The sequence below is a fragment of the Rana temporaria genome, chromosome 7 (assembly GCF_905171775.1).
Source record: "Rana temporaria chromosome 7, aRanTem1.1, whole genome shotgun sequence".
In the NCBI taxonomy this organism is placed as follows: Eukaryota; Metazoa; Chordata; class Amphibia; order Anura; family Ranidae; genus Rana; species Rana temporaria.
Window position 1 is genome coordinate 18,521,047 of NC_053495.1, and position 12,572 is coordinate 18,533,618.

Sequence of the window (12,572 nt, forward strand, 5' to 3'; positions counted from 1 at the left end):
GAGGCTTGGCATCACATGTGGGCGTTACTCAGAGTGGTCTGCATGCAAATACAGCCTGCCTAGGTACTCCCACTCCTCCATACTAACATCCATTCAACAAGCATTTTGATATTTGCATACCTCCTCCCAAAAGCTAGCGCTGAGCCCACTGCTTGTATTGGGGTTGAGGAGGTATGCTGGGATGTTTTTTTTAGGAAGCTATGTATAGCACCCTACCAGCCCCTCCCATCAGCCATGGTCAGCCTACATAGAGAAGCACAGAGACCCAGTGATAATGTCAACGGGTCTGAAATGAGATATGTAATGAAGACAAAGTTTTTTTTTTTTTTTTTTTTTTTTTTACTAATTAGCATGTTAAAGATGGGGGAGGGAGGAACTAGGGAAGGCAATATTATAATCAGATTACATTTCAGCTTTGCTTTTGGTTAAAACATTACATACACATACATATACATATACATTAACTATTACAACACTGCCATCTAGTGGCACAATTTGGTATAAGTAAAACTTCAAGTGGTTGTAAACCCTTTTTTATTACTGTATGCTACAGGTAAGCCTATATTAAAGTGGTAGTAAAGTCTTTACTACCACTTTTACCTACAGCTAAGCCTAAGGCTTACCTGTAGGTATAAAGAATATCTCCTAAACCTGTACGGTTTAGGAGATATTCCCCTCGCAATGCGCCGCTGATTGCAGCGGCGCGTGCGCAGCGGTGATCCTCGACTAAAGGGCCGGCAGCCGCAAAGTCTCCTGCGTGCATGCATGGGAGTGACGACATCGCCGCTCCAACCAAACACAGCGCTGGAGCGGCGATACCCAGAGGACACGCTGAGGCAAGATATCATCTCGCTCAGCGTGGAACGGGTAAGTTCTCTACACCTCGTTCCAAGGTAAGTATTTCATAATGAGCTAGTATGCGGTGCATATATTCAGACTTGTATACAAGGCTCAGGAACCCCATAAAATGTGCATTTTGATACAAAGGGCCTTCACTAAAATGACCGTTGTTCTGTTTTACAGCCATTTCTGTGGATTTCTTCTTTAATATCCTGATATTCATAGACTGATGTGGATGGGTGTTCACCATTCCTCTGCCAGGGTGAGAGTCGTGTGCCAGGAGCGCCATCTGCAGCATTAATGCAGGAAGGGCAGAGGGTCAGAGAGTGAGGACAGGACTCCGCCAGAGAGAAGAATCTGCTTTATCACTTCCTTACTCTTCTTCATCAAACCCACCGCTCTGATATCTTCATATAATACAACAATGGAATGTCGCTGTTAAAGAAGAACCTGCACACATTTTTAGTAGTGGTGTAGCAAGGTCCCCGGACCTCCAAAGGCCTAATGGTGACCTCCAGAGTAGGGTGACCAGACATCCCCAGTTTCAGGGGACAGTCCCCTGATTGAGGACACTGTCCCCGGACCAAGTCTGTCCCCGGTTTTGTCCCCAGATTGGATTTAATAGGAGGCAGGGGCAATTTCAAAGACAGTCAGTGCAGAATTTCAATAAAAAAATTGGAATTACCCACCCCCGCTCCGTCGTGCCTACTAGCATAGGGGGGCTGTATTTTTTCTATTATCTGTGCCCCTTTCTGATGATCATGTGCTGGTCGGAGCGGAGGGAATATTTCTTCAGTTTCGGGCGCATGCCCATTCAGCTTGGCTCGCATGTTCTTCTGCCTTGGCTTAAATCCTGGCCAACCACCTGCCTATCTCCTTGCCTTCCCTGGCGGAGTGATCTTTCTCCACTCCCCATCCAGTAGTAGCCGGGGCCCGGAGAGTGAGACTTGAGAGGCTGTGAGGCGGGCGGCGGCGGGCAGAGAGTCTCTGATTGCCGCCATTACTAGTAAAGAAAAAATATGTCCCCGGATTTAATTTTAAAAATCTGGCCACCTTACTCCAGAGTCAGGCAGAGCTGACATCCGTCTTTGTAGAGTGGGTTACCGGGCATGGTGGGTGTGATGCAAGATGGAACGATGGGCGCCAGACATTTTTTGGATGCAAAATAAATTTATTGTCTCTTAACAGAACTGGGGGGAGAGAGGGTTAGGGCCAGGACACCCTTAAGTAGGTGCAATGATAATTGGCAGACTCTGATACTTCTATTGGTAGACAGCTATCCAGCCGGATAACACTTCTGTATAGGTAGGACCCATTGGCGTGCGCACAGGGTGTGCCAGGGCACACCCTAATTCTCTTGTGTGGCACTGATTTCCCTTTTGGACCCCTGATATTTCACCAAAGCCCCCTAATGGGGCTCCTAAAATGTAATAATAAAAAAATATATATAATTGTGTAGAATAATAAAAATAAAAACTACTAACACCATCCACTGACCTACACCAATCTCTTCTCTAACCACTTGAGCACCGGGCCATCGTCAAATGACGGCTTCACGGTGACTCTGAATATTCAACAGGACGTCTTTTGACGCGTCCCCGAGATGCCGATGCGCGCGCCTGGCGGTCGCGATGTCCGCCAGGTACCCGCGATCGGTAACGACAGAGCAGTGACGTGGAGCTCTGTGTGTAAACACAGCTCCACGTCCTGTCAGGGGAGAGAGGAGACCGATCTGTGTCTCTTGTACATAGGGACACAGATCGGTCACCCCCCTTCCCCCACAGTTAGAACACAAAACAGGTATACATATTAACCCCTCCCTCACCCCCTAGTGTTAACCCCTTGAATGCCAGTCACATTTATACAGTAATTAGTGCATATTTATCGCATTAATCGCTGTATAAATGTGAATGGCGCCAAAAACGTGTCAAAAGTGTCCGATGTGTTCGCCGCAATGTCACGGTGACAGTAAAAAAATCGCAAATCGCCGCCAATACTAGTAAAAAAATTAATAAAATAAAAATGCCATAAATCTATCACCTATTTCGCAAACGCTATAACTTTTGCGCAAACCAATCAATATATGATCATTGCGATTTTTTTTACTAAAAATATGTAGAAGAATACGTATCGGCCTAAACTGAGGAAAAAAAAAGTTGTGATATTTATTAAATAAAAAAGTAAAAAATATTGTGTTTTTTTTTTTAAATTGTCACTCTTCTTTTGTTTATAGCGCAAAAAATTAAAACCGCAGAGGTGATTAAATACCACCAAAAGAAAGCTCTATTTGTGGGAACAAAATGATAAAAAAATTGTTTGGGTACAATGTAGCACGACCGCGCAATTGTCATTCAAAGTGCGACAGTGCTGAAAGCTGAAAATTGGCTTGGGCAGGAAGGTGCGTAAGTGCCCGGTATGGAAGTGGCTAATGACACCATCTGTATACTGTATATACACATGCGAAAGTGTATGAGCTTTGGGGTGCACACATCTGATGCCCCCAAAAAAGGCCGTCATATCACCGCTTTACTCACTGACAGTACTTGCCCTGGCTGGGCCCAGAGGTCCCCAGGGCCCCGGATGGCAACCCCCCTTTTTTTTTTATAAAAAAAGTTTATATATTTTTGTGGTTTTTTATTATAGGTCCCAGATGTCCCCAGGGGCCCCGGATAGCAACCCCCCTTTAAAAAAAAAGAAAAAATTATATACCCCCCCCCCCCCCCGCTTCTCTGCTCCAGGGGGCCCATGCCTGAAGCTGTGTAAGGGGCCCCATAATTCCTGATGGGTTAGGTACATGTAGATGTAAATATAGATACCATTTTTTGCCTGCAATGTTGAGTCTTTACATGTTTGGTATCTATTCACTCGACGCAAACCCATCTTTTTATATTTTAGCAAAAAAAAAATGGGTATTATCTTGTGTCTGCGTGCACCAAAATTAATTTTACTGTATTTTTCCCTCAAAAACACATTTCATAAAATGCTGCACAGATATTATGTGACATATTTTTTTTCTTTTTTTTGTAGTGGCCACCATTTTATTCTCCAGGGCCTCTGCTTTCAGAAAACACGTAGGGCCAGATTCACATAGAGATACGACGGTGTATCTCCTGATACACCGTCGTATCTCTGAGTTGTGCCGGTCATATCTATGCGCCTGATTCATAGAATCAGTTACGCATAGATATGCCTAAGATCCGACACCGGCTGCAATTCCAGGCCGGCCGCTAGGTGGCGTTTCGGTTTATTTAAGCGACGAATATGCAAATGAGGAGATACGCCGATTCCAAAACGAACGAACGACGCTTTTTTTTTACGTAGTTTGCGTTCGGCTTTTTCCGGCGTATAGTTACCCCTGCTTCTATGAGGCGCAGCCAATGTTAAGTATGGCCGTCGTTCCCTCGTCAAATTTTGAAATTTTACGTCGATTCACAAAAGCGATGGACGCAAGTTACGCTCACGCCGAAACCAATGACGTCCATTGTGGAGCAATGCACGCCGGGAAAATTCGCAGATGGCGCACACGCAGTTAAATCGGCGCGGGGACGCTCCTGATTTAAATACTATACTCCCCCTAGCCGCGGAATTTGAATTCCGTGGGGGGATTTAAGATACGCCGCCGCAAGTTTTGAGGTAAGTGCTTTGTGAATTAGCATTTGCTTTAAAAAATTGCGGCGGCGGATCTTAAATCACATAGGTTACGCAGATCTAAAGATCCGCTAACCTATGTGAATCTGGCCCGTAATTTTTGGGGGTTGTCATTTTCTAGCAAACAATTGCTGATTTTAACACGTGTATGAAAAAAAGAAGAAAGCATTGCCCCGGACGTGAAGTGGTTAAAGCGGACGCATGTTCGCGTAGTACGGAGCGTGCAACAGAATCCGCGGTGACCTCGGTGAACATATATCTGTCACCCGGCCCTCCCCAGACCCCCGGCCAGTCCCCTCTCTCCCTGCTCAGGGTCCCCTCCTGCGCCTGCAAGGAAATTAAAGCTGAGGTGACAGAAATTTAACCCCGTCATATTAGCTGTGACGCTGAGAATGTGGCCCCATCCAGGGCAGCAGCTGCACGTCGCCTTTACTTTCACTGGGACACCGAGGAGCAGACTTCATCCAGGAGCACTGAGCCCCCCCCCCCCTCCACCGCCGGCCTCATTACACCAATTATCAGGACTGTATGAAGCTCGAACGACCAGCAATACTTCCAGGTAATGTCTACTATGGGTGTCATTGTCAGTCGTGTCATAGGCACTGCTTGCATGCTACCTGTTCATTCTTACCTTGCATGTTCCAACTTATTCCGGACTCGTTCACATGTTTTTTTTATTCTAGAAATCTGCTCATGCTGGGAAACACATCGGGCCAGATTCACAGAGCAAGTACGCCGGCGTACTTTCAAATTTCCGGCGTCGTATCTTTAGTTTGAATCCTCAAACCAAGATACGACGGCTTCTGGGTTCGATCCGACAGGCGTACGGCTTCGTACGCCTTCGGATCGTAGGTGCAATACTTCGGCGCCCGCTGGGTGGAGTTTGCGTCGTTTTCCGCGTCGGGTATGCAAATTAGCAATTTACGACGATCCACGAACGTACGAGCGGCCGTCGCATTTTCTAACGTCGTCTGTAGTCGGCTTTTTCCGGCGTATAGTTAAAGCTGGTATTTTGCGGCGAATAGATAGACTTGCCATGTTAAGTATGGCCGTCGTTCCCGCGTCGAAATTTGAATTTTTTATTTTTTTTTGCGTAAGTCATCCGTGAATAGGGATGGACGTAACTCACGTTTAAGTTAAAAAAATGACGTCCTAGCGACGTCATTTAGCGCAATGCAAGGCGGGAAATTTTGCGACGACGCATGCACAGTTCATTCGGCGCGGGGACGCGCTTCATTTAAATGAAACCCGCCCCCAACCCGCCCAATTTGAAATCCGCCGCCAGAAATACACTACGCCGCCGTAACTTACGGCGCAAATTCTTCCTGGATTCGACTTAAAGCCAGGTAAGATAGATGTGGATCTGGCCCACTACATGTATGTAGAATAGTATACAATCGGCTAGGAGTAGGGACTGGCCTGGTTCACACCTATGCAGTTTGCTTTTGATTTGTTTCTGCAGTCCTTTTTGCTGTGCATTTATGACACATTTTTTTTTTGCACTTTTTTTTTTATGCATTTTGCATTTTTTTGCCAAATTTGTTGTTGGGCGGATTAACCCCTTCAATACCGGGCTTTAATACCCACCTCCATACCAGGCCTATTCTGGCACTTCTCTCCTACATGTACAAATCATCATTCTTTTGCTAGAAAATTACTCAGAACCCCCAAACGTTATATATGTTTTTTTAGCAGACACGCAGGGATATGCAATTAGCGGACCTCCAGCTGTTGCAGAACTACAAGTCCCATGAGGCATAGCAAGACTCTGACAGCCACAAGCATGACACCCAGAGGCAGAGGCATGATGGGAATTGTAGTTTTGCAACATCTGGAGGTCCGCTAATTGCATATCCCTGCGCCTAGGGAATAAAATGGCGGTCATTGCAACTTTTTATCTTGCACGGTATTTGCGCAATCATTTTTCAAACGCCTTTTTTTTTAAAAAAAAAATGGTTTCATGAATTAAAAAATAACAAAACAGTAAAGTTAGCCCAATTTTTTTTGTAAAATATGAAAGATGATGTTACGCCGAGTAAATAGATACCTAACATGTCACGCTTTAAATTGCGCACACTCATGGAATGGCGCCAAACTTTGTTACTTAAAAATCTCCATAGGTGACGCTTTAAAATGTTTACAGGTTACCAGTTTAGAGTTACAGGGGAGGTCTAGTGCTAGAATTGGTGCACACGCTCTAACACACGCGGGCACACCTCACATGTGTGGTCTGAGCGACGTTTACATACGTGGGCGGGACTTACGTGTGCGTTCGCTTCTGAGCGCGAGCTACCGGGGACAGAGGCGTTTTATTTATTTTTTTACTTATTTATTTTTTACACTTTTTTTTATTTTTATTTTTTTCGATCGCTTTTATTCCTATTACAAGGAATGTAAACATCCCCTGTAATAGGAATAGTGTGTGACAGGTCCTCTTTAAGAAGAGATGCGGGGTCAATAAGACCCCACATCTCTCCTCCAGGCTGGAAAGAATGAGATTGTGAAAAAAAATTCACAGATCTCATTCTTACTAGCCGCAATTGCAGTTTGTTTACTTACGGGTACCCGGGCGTGACGTCATAACATCGCGCCCGGGCCTCCGACGGTCATAGAGATGACTGGTGACCATCTGGGTATCTATTCCAAACGCAGCCACTGTGCCATCAATTGTCTCCACTGTGCCATGCCCTCAATTATCGCCACTGTGGCATGCCATTGTCGCCATTGTGCCATGCCAAATCGCAGCCACTGTGCCATCAATTTTTGCCACTGTGTCCATCACTTATCGCCACTGTGCCATGCCATTGTCGCCACTGTGCCATGCCAAATCGCAGCCACTGTGCCATCAATTTTTGCCACTGTGTCCATCACTTATCGCCACTGTGCCATGCCATTGTCGCCACTGTGCCATGCCAAATCGCAGCTACTGTGCCATCAATTTGTGCCACTGTGTCCATCAGTTATCGCCACTGTGCCATGCCATTGTCGCCACTGTGCCCATCAATTGTCGCCACTGTGCCATGCCAAACGCAGCCACTGTGCCATCAATTGTCGCCACTGTGCCACGCCAAACGCAGCCACTGTGCCATCAATTGTCGCCACTGTGCCACGCCAAATGCAGCCACTGTGCCATCAATTGTCGCCACTGTGCCATGCCAAATGCAGCCACTGTGCCATCAATTGTCGCCAATGTGCCATGCCAAACCCAGCCACTGTGCCATGCCATTGTCACCACTGTGCCCATCAATTGTCACCACTGTGCCATGCCATTGTTGCCACTGTGCCCATCAATTGCCACCAGTTTGCCCCTAAAATGCTGCCATATTGCCCCCCCGCCTGGCACTTACCTTTCTCAGTCAGCCATCCTCGGATCCTCCTCCAAGATCCCTCGAAGTAGTCCCGCCCTCAATGTCGCTTCAGGTTCAGCGGTAACCAGATCCGGTGAACCTGATTGGCTGAGATGCGTGTCAGTGTTAACCAGGTAACGCACTCCCCTGGTTAACTATTTGGAAGCCGATTACAGCCCTCAGGCCGCTGGCTCTGATAGACACTTCCACAGCCAACCAGCTGCCGTTATTCAGATGGTCGGCGCTCACCAGGGGGCCGGCCATCTGAATAATAGTGGGCAGCGGCGACAATACATAGATTCATACAATGCACGAATCTATGTATTGTATTTCAGTGGCGGTGCAGGAGAGAGAGAGGGGGCGGCGCTCCTGCGCCCTCTATGGACGCACCGCCGCTGAGTTTGAGTACAGTGTTGCACGACCGCGCAATCGTCATTCAAAGTGTGACTAGGGTGACCACATTTCCAAATTGCCATTTAGGGACACCCCCCCCCCCCCTTCCCAAAAAAAGATAACTTTTTATAAAAAAAAATGTGACCCCCCCATAGTTTTCACTGGTTCATCCTGGGACCTGTAGTTCTTCACTAGTTGGGGGGGGGGGGTCGCATCTTCAGCTCTGAGGGGTTCATGGTGGGACCTGTAGTCCCTCACTTTTGGGGGTCACATTCCCCCCAAAAGTGAAGGACTACAAGTCCCAGCATGAACTCCTAATATCTAAAGATGTGACCCCCCCCCCCAATTTGAAGGACTACAACACCCAGCATGAACCCCCTGAGATCTAAGGGTGTGATCCCATAGATTTCACAGTTTTATGCTGGGACCTGTAGTTCTTCACTATTTGGGGGGCAGGGGGTCTCACATCTTCAGCTCTGGGGGGGGGGGGGGTTCATGCTGGGACCTGTAGTCCTTAAAGGAGTTCTCTGACCTAAAACTTTTAACCCGCGCTGTGCCCGGGCTGTAAAAAAATAGAAAATAAACTGTCACTTACCTGCCTACGATCCCCCGTTGTTCCGATATCGCCGTCCCGTTCTCCGGTCCCGGTCTCTTCCGCTTCCTGTGTGTCGGTGACTCATAGTGCGCTCAGCCTATCAGTGGCCGCGACGGGACATTGCTGCGGCCGCTGATAGGCTGAGCGCACTATGAGTCACCGACACACAGGAAGGGGCCCGGGAACGGAGAACGGGACGGCGATATCGGAACAACGGGGGATCGTAGGCAGGTAAGTGACAGTTTATTTTCTATTTTTTTACAGCCCGGGCACAGCGTGGGTTAAAATTTTTAGGTCAGAGAACTCCTTTAACTTTGGGGAGGTCACCCCGCCCCCCAAAGTAAAGGACTACCATGAACCCCCCAATTTTGAAACTCCCAGCATGAACCCGTGAGATCTAAGGGTGTGACCCCATATATTTCACAGATCTATGCTGGGACCTGTAGTTCTTCACTAATTTGGGGGGGGGGGGTCACATCTTAAGCTCTGAGGGGTTCATGCTGGGACCTGTGTCAGTTTCATTCCGGGACACTGTACAGGCATACCCCACTTTTAAGTACACAGTGGGACCAGAGCATGTATGTAAAACGAAAATGTACTTAAAGTGAAACAATAACTTTTTTCACTTCTAGGGTGTAGTGGGGGGTCAGGGACTGTAGTAGGGGTGTCAGGGGCTGTAGTGGAGGTGTCAGGTGCACACTGGAACAGGGCGGGCTATGCTCTCGGAGCTTCAGCTCCTTCTACTGCGGCTGCAAAATGTCTGTACAGTGCTTGTAAGGCACTTTACATACACTCGCAGGTATGTCCTTACTCGCGAGTGTATGTAAAGTGAGTGTACTTAAAGCGGGGTATGCCTGTATTGTCCCAGAGTAAAGGTGCCCGGGACAGACCTGCAGAATGCGGGACTGTCCCGGGCAATCCGGGACATGTGGTCACCATAAGTGTGACAGCGCTGAAAGCTGAAAAATGGCCTGGGCAGGAAGGGGGGTGAAAGCGCCCGGTAGGTAGGGGGTTAAACGTCTCCACAACAAGACATTCCAAGAATCAAGCGGACAATAATTTGTTTGCATCTTTCTGCCTTCCAGCACGCGCCTGTTATATAAAGACACTGTGACGTCATCATAGCTGGAGTTGGGATCAATGTAAGTATTCGTGGCACTGCTTATAGCAAAAACGTAGTGCATTGAATGTTGGTGGCGCCGCCTGTAGGAGAGGTGCAGTACAGAGTAAATAGAGAAGTAGGTCATTGGGGAGAGGGATCCGTGGCGCTGCCTATAGCAGTAGCGCAGTACTATAGAGCAGCGACATGTAGTAGTAATTGTACGCAAAGAGGAGCAGGCAGTGTTGGGTGTTGGGATAGCGCTGCCTATAGCAATAGCGCAGTCCTACATTGGAGAGGAGTGTTGGGATGGCGCTGCCTATAGCAATAGCGCAGTACTACATTGGAGAGGAGTGTTGGGATGGCGCTGCCTATAGCAATAGCGCAGTACAGATTCAGATTTCCCGGGATGGATCCATCAGACGGGCCCCGGCTCCCCCTCCTCCCCCGGATCCTCCCATGATGGTGTCGACACACGCAGGAGATCGGGCGGGGCCCCAGGACACACATTTCATGGGTGAGTATAGGAGGATGAGTGATGGGCCCCCGAGTGTTGTCCGAGCGCTCCGCCGGGGGCCCCTCCGACCGTACAATAGAGATTCCGGGGTGCAGGTACAGAGCTCACACCACTAGAGGGCGCCCGCCTACCAACAGTGACATGAGCGCGGCCATCTTGTCTTCATAGGCATCCTCATCCTTCATAAATAACAATAAAGGCCACAAAAATCCCATTAGAGGATGAGAATCATTCCAGAGAAGAATGTATGTTATCACTGGCCTGCACAGGAAATCAGGGACACCGATTTGTAGACACAGAGCAGCAATTTAAATGACTTTTCCTAAAAATACCAATTGTGACAGAATATCGCCATCACGGCCGACGCTGCGCCACCCGGTCTCTACGTGAGGGTTCATGCACACGCTGCAAAATAATTACTGACATTTACACGGGGCGCTGCTGGCAGAAAGATCCAGAGTAAAAAAAAAAATGTGTAAACAACCGCTGCCCTGCTCGCCAATCGCCGCCACTGGCCAGTGTCTTATATCGACACTTTGTTTGACATCTTCCCTCGGCCCTGAATAAGGGATTCACTTTGCAGCGGCGGTGCAGGCGGAAATGTTGCTTAGCGGCACTTTGTTTATAATGACATCCATCCCCTCAGCCCTGAAAGGCTGCTTTCACATTGAGGCGTGCAGCCGCGGTGACGGTATAGCCGCGCTATTTGTAGCGCGGCTATACCGTCGTATTTACAGCGATATTCGGGCGCTAGCGTTGCGGGCGGTATTACCGCGCTTTCCCTGGGAAGGCTCGGTATAGGAGCGGTGAGCACACCGCTCCTATACCGCGGTAAAGATGTGGCTAGCAGGACTTTTGGAGCGCTCCTGCTAGCGCACCGTTTCAGTGTGAAAGCCTTCGGGCTTTCACATTGAACACTACAGGGCAGGTTTTTTCATGCGGTATAGCAGCGCTATTTTTAGCGCTGTACCGCATGAAAAACGCCTCAATGTGAAAGGGGCCTAAGGGATTCATAACGCAGTAATGGCGCAGGCACAGAACGGCCCCACCCCATTATGAATGACTGAAGGCCAGGGTCATTCTGCACCACCGCTGCCTCATGAAGCACTCATGCAGGGGAAGATAACGACATAAAGTGTTACTAAGCAACAACTTTGCCTACATCGCCGCCATGGCCTAGTGAATCCCTCATTTGGGGTCAGGGGGAAATGTCAACATAAACAAAGTGACTAAGCGGCAGTGAATCACTTCTTCAGGGTTAGGGGAGGGTGTCAGCCATAAACAAAGTCGCTAAACAACAATTCCACCTGCACTGCTTAGAAGAAAAGAAGGCTGGACGGCCGCACTTCTATGCAATTTCTTTATTCAAGTGTTGGATACAAAGGTGAACTACAGGTATCAGCTTACATGTTTCACACCAAGGTCGGGAGCTTACTCATGAGCTGTGAGTAACCACTGGACCTTGGTGTAAAACTTGAATAAAGAAATCGCATAGAAGTGTGGCCGTCCAGCCTTCTTTTCTTCTAAGTAACTGTTTGCATACAGGGCTCGCACCCTCCACGTGGTATAGATAGAGGCTTATTGGAGCGGCAGGGTAAGAGAAACTGCCTTAGAGCGATGTACATCTACCTGCACCACTGCCGCTGCCTCATGAATCACTCATTCCATTCAGGGCCCTGAATGATTGGTTCACGGGTAGCAAGAGAGATATGTGAGCATTAGAGGTGCACCGAAATGGAAATTTCAGAACCGAAATAAAAAAAAAATGTCAGGCCGAAACCAAAAATGACTTTTCTTCTTTTTTAAAAACAAATAATTGTATGTTAAAACACCACCCCCACCTCCTGCCACCATCACCTCCTACCCCTGCCACCATCACCTCCTGCCGGCTCTTGCCACCATCACCTCCTGCTCTCGCCACCACCTCCTGCACCCACCACCCCTACCTCCTGCCACAATCAGCTCTTGCCACTATCACCTCCTGCCCCACCACCTCCTGCCAGCATTACCTCACCCACCTCCTGCCACGGTGCCACCATTACCTTCTTCCACCATCACCTCATGCCCCCACCACCTCTTGCCACCATCATCTACTGCCACCACCAGCTTCTTTATTACCTTAAATCTGTGCTG

General features: G+C 48.2%; 1 protein-coding gene across 3 annotated transcripts in view; it reads left to right on the forward strand.

Moving 5' to 3' along the window:
* The first annotated feature begins 4,901 nt into the window (after positions 1–4,901).
* The window catches only part of LOC120945118 (solute carrier family 41 member 1-like), a 42,631-nt gene continuing 34,960 nt past the window's right edge, over positions 4,902–12,572 (forward strand). Inside the window, exons 1-2 of one of the 3 annotated variants that reach the window (XM_040358991.1) lie at positions 4,902–5,047; positions 9,909–9,965. The gene's annotated coding sequence lies outside the window, so the exon portion shown is untranslated. Of the gene's footprint in view, positions 5,048–9,908; positions 9,966–10,370; positions 10,440–12,572 lie in introns of those variants that run through there. The other 2 variants (XM_040358990.1, XM_040358993.1) reach the window with 2 other exon arrangements.